Below are 4,467 nucleotides of genomic sequence, written 5' to 3'. Positions count from 1 at the left end.
ATAAACTTGACTTTATCAACAATAAAGAATAGCAAGTAAAATAGCACTAGTTTAAATCATTCCTTCCTGAGTTCTATGTAAAACTATAGTATTGTATTTTATTTTGTTTTTAAGCTATAAAACACCATAAATTGAAGTAAAAACTGAAAATTGACTTAGCTCAATACTGATACACATTTTGAGGGAGGGAAAGTTGGCAAGACTTAAGAGTCTGGGGCAGTTGGTGGTCCTCCCCTCCCTGTATCACTGTACTGGCCACCTGTGTTTCCCTGCTGACTCTGCTGAATGGCTGCTCTGGGAATAGCCACTCTACGTGGCATGAATCTCAGCTGCACATTCTGGCCTCTAGCCTGCACTTGTTCTACCTGGGCAGCAGGATACTGGAAGCTCTGTGAAGGAAGATTATGCTCATGACTCTGCTGGGTGGAGCCTAGCTGACATACCACAGTTGCCTGAGGCTGGTGAACCCTCGAAGCCTCAGCAAGGTTAAAGAAACCACTCTGCTGAGCTGACAGTGCCCATTGCTGAATGCTAGACCTCTGTGGGTAAGATGAGGGCACTGGCCGTGGAGGGACAGGAGCCCTAGGTGGCTGATGCTGTCTTGGAATCAATACATACAAAGGCTTTGACTGCTTCTGCCTCTGCAGCTCTGGCTGCAAATACCACTGTGGCTGCGGCTGCTGCTGTGGCTGCTGCTGTGGTTGCTGTGACTGCAACCATGACTGCTGCTGTGGTTGCTGTGACTGCAACCATGGCTGCTGCTGTGGTTGCTGCTGTGGTTGCTGTGACTGCAACCATGGCTGCTGCTGTGGTTGCTGCTGTGGTTGCTGTGACTGCAACCATGGCTGCTGCTGTGGTTGCTGTGACTGCAGCCATGGCTGCTGCTGTGGTTGCTGTGACTGCGGCCATGGCTGCTGCTGTGGTTGCTGTGGCTGCGGCCATGGCTGCTGCCTCTGTGCTTGTGACTCTGGGTGCAAAATGACAGCGCCAGATGGAAGCCTAACAGTTACAGGGCCTGAGGTATTTTTTACAATTAATTTCACAGATGTCTGCACTGAGCGCTGTGGTGCTCTGGTCTGGGTACTGAGCATCTGACTTCTAGGAGACAGAAAGCCTCTAGAAGAGGTTTCTGTAGATGCTGGGGCACCAGTGGCGAAGCTCAGCACCTGGGATGGACTACTCATCAAAATAGGGCCTCTCTGTGCTAGGCCAAGCAAATTGATAACATTTTGGCCAGTGCTACTGCTGGGGCCCTGGGTGGCTGGACTGCTCTCTGTTGAGCTGGCAGAGGACTGGGCTGCTGAAGGGAGGGTGTTAACACTGCTCACCCCCCAAATGGTTTGCTGAGCCGGGCCAGTTGATCTGGGAGAAGGAGCAAGTCTTGGAAGTTTCCTACCTCTGACTGATATTGTGGGAGGACTGACTGCTGATGAGCCCTGTCCTGAGGTGGAGGGCTGTGAGAACAATAGAGCAGGGGACTTAACTCTTATCTCCAAGGCAGGAGATGACACTGAATGGGATGTGGTCTTCTTCCCTAGGGAGGGCTGGCCAAGATGGATGGAGTCAGTAGACCCCTGCAGCATTTTTCCTAGACATTCAGCTGTGCTCTGGACAGACCCCTGGCTTACACCCATTGCCTTCCCAGGCTCAATCCTTTCCCCAGCTACAGAACCTTGTGAATGATCACTTGGGGCAACATGGGGAAGATACATCTGGCTATCACATCTGCCCTCTGTTGGTGGTCTTACTTCAGGAGAGAAAAATGGGTCACTAAAGGACTGTGCTGTACTTGTACTGGGCTGGGCTTCCCATGGCTGACTGCCCTCTTCAGACTCAAATGAATAATCATATTTTACCTCAGGGGGTGGCCAGGCTGTTGACTCTGCATCATCACAGGGCATGGCTTCCTTCCCTCTAGCATATTTATGCACATCCACTTCTCTGGGGGCTTCTAGTTCACAGGGTCTCTGCTTCCATGTATCTACACACTTTCCTGCTTCAGCAATCTTCAGATCATATTGGTCACCTGTTTTTCTTTCTGCTCGTCTTCTGCAAGCAACCATTGTTGAAACATCAGGAGGAGTTGTACATATATACTGTTCTTCCTCCAGCTCTAGAAAGGGCCACTCGTGAGTTGTGAAGCATTGTTTCATAGTGTCTGTCAGCATCCTCTGCTCACTAAACAGCAGTCTGTTGGCTGTGCAGGCAACAGCAACAGAGGGATCCAGACACAGTGGCTCAGCTGTAGCTAAAATCAGTTGGCTCTCAAGCTCAAGTTTTTCTTCCTCAGTCCACTGACGGTTATCACTTGTAATGGACTCTACATCGCTTACTAGACTCTGCATCATGGGACGTAAGAGAATATGCCGAGTTTGGTAAGCAGAAGGCGATGTAGTAGATGACACAGCAGATGACAGAGGAGATGACACAGCAGATGACTCAGCAGATGTCTCAGCAGATGATGTAGCAGAGGACACATCAGATGACACAGCAGGCTCTGCACAAAGCTCCCCAGGAGGGTGGACATCACTGAATTGCCTGTAGTCTCGGATTTCTGCTATGACACACCCATGGTGAAAAACATTCACAGGAGACTTTTCCAGGACATCAATCAGAAAAGAAGGTAACTCTTCAGCATCCAAGTATTCAAGCAGTTTCTGTCCTAAATAAGGCACTGGAAAGGACTTGATAAGGTCTCCATCTTTGTCCTTCAGCATGAGAGAATAGCCCCGATTTCCTGGATACAGGTTGACCACTAAACATGGCAACGCCTCTCTTCTCATAAGCTTCTCTAGCAAGTTGACATTGCTTCTAAGTCCCTCTACCTCTGGCTCTTTTTCACATTCCTCAACATAAATGTCGTACAGTTTTTCATGAAGAGATTTTTCTCCACTAGGCATGGGTCTGGCTGGAGGAGGCTCATACTGGACAGCCTCAATAATATCATCTGTCTGCTCCAAAGCCTCAGCTAGCTGCTGTTCCATCTTAATAGGCAGTCAGGTCCCTGAAAGAAAAGAAAAACAGGCCCTGTTGGCAAAGAGGTGGAAATAACAGCCACTATATACTCATCAGTTTACAACTCCATCATAACCATACTTAAATGTGGACACCAAGAAAGCCACCTCCCAGACTAATAGCTACGTTGTGCCAAGAGCCTGTGAGCATCAAGCCATGCCCATGGCCCAATGCCCACCCTGCCCCACGAGCCCGCGGGCCTCACGCCCTGTCCGCGGCTCGATGCCCACCCTGCCCCACGAGCCCGCAGGCCTCACGGCCCGTCCAAGCGGCTGTGGTAACAATTGTAGAGGACTAGGCCAGAGACCGTTAGAGACGTTAGTTGACGGCCAGCGTCCGGTAGACACCACAAAGCTCCCCATCTCAAGCCCTCCAGCTCACAAGAGATTTAAAACCGCCCGAGAAACTGAAAAAGACACTAATTTCTTAAGAATTTCTTTAAAAAAAAAATTGGTACCTGTCGATGTAACTGATGCTGCTCGGAGGGTCCTCCACAGCGAAGTGAACGCGACCAACGGCTGCCAGCTGACTGAGCCACAGGCCCAAGCCTCAAGCTTCTCACTGCGAAGCAGGGTCACATGTCAGGCTTACGCGTCAAAGTCCCACTTCCTTTCCGGTGGGGGCGGAGGGGGCTAGACTTCCGCTGGAGGTATACATACCCCACCGAAGTGCACACAAGCAACAACCACCAACGACCTTTTGATTAAGATTTCAAAAAGACAGCAATTTTAACTGGGTCACAACTGCCATAAAGGCCACAGGCCTTTGCTAAGTTTTAATAGGACCGTTAAGAACTGAACTATAGCGAGCAGTTTTGGCGCACACGCCATTAATCCCAGCTCTCAGGAGGCAGAGGCAGACGATTCTCTGTGACTTTGAAGCCAGCCTGGTCTGCAGAGTGGTAGCCCAGGACAACCAGGGCTATATAGTGAGACCCTGTCTTAAAATAAAATATAATATAATAAAATAAAGGAATTGAACCATGCCTGGAATCTCTTATCACAGATGTTTCAGTTGTGCCTGGTACCTATCTCAGCTCATCCAAGAAAGTTCACTTTGGTAGCCCTTACAGTCACAGGGATGCTTGTATACTTAATGTGAGCACTGCAATGCTTTATTTTGTTCTTCGGTTAGTTCCCCACGGTTTTTATATAGTTGAGCACATAACACGGTGTTCCTATTCATAGCTACCTATTTTGTGTTTCTTTATGCATTTCAGCGCTTTTTTTTTGTTTTGATGAAGGTTCGAAGTAGTATGATTCTTTGACTACTTTTGTTTGCTAATCCCTTTCTAGTCCTGTTGTTGCCAGTCTTTTTGAACAAGTATTTGAAAGATTCTCTAATGTTTCAATTTACATAGAGCAATGAAACAAATTCACAGTAAGACATGTAATGATAAGAATCCAAGATAAGTTCCTGAGACTCTTAAAGTACAGATGGCTTTAACATAAA

The 4,467-nt window shown here is 48.2% G+C and overlaps 1 pseudogene; it reads right to left on the bottom strand.

The window, feature by feature from the left end:
- Positions 1 to 203: 203 nt before the first annotated feature.
- On the bottom strand, positions 204 to 2,984 carry LOC114631309 (annotated as a pseudogene).
- Positions 2,985 to 4,467: the final 1,483 nt, after the last annotated feature.

The sequence above is a fragment of the Grammomys surdaster genome, unplaced genomic scaffold (genome assembly GCF_004785775.1).
Source record: "Grammomys surdaster isolate TR1022 unplaced genomic scaffold, NIH_TR_1.0 357, whole genome shotgun sequence".
Taxonomy (NCBI): Eukaryota; Metazoa; Chordata; class Mammalia; order Rodentia; family Muridae; genus Grammomys; species Grammomys surdaster.
This window is presented reverse-complemented; position numbering and strand designations above follow the sequence as displayed.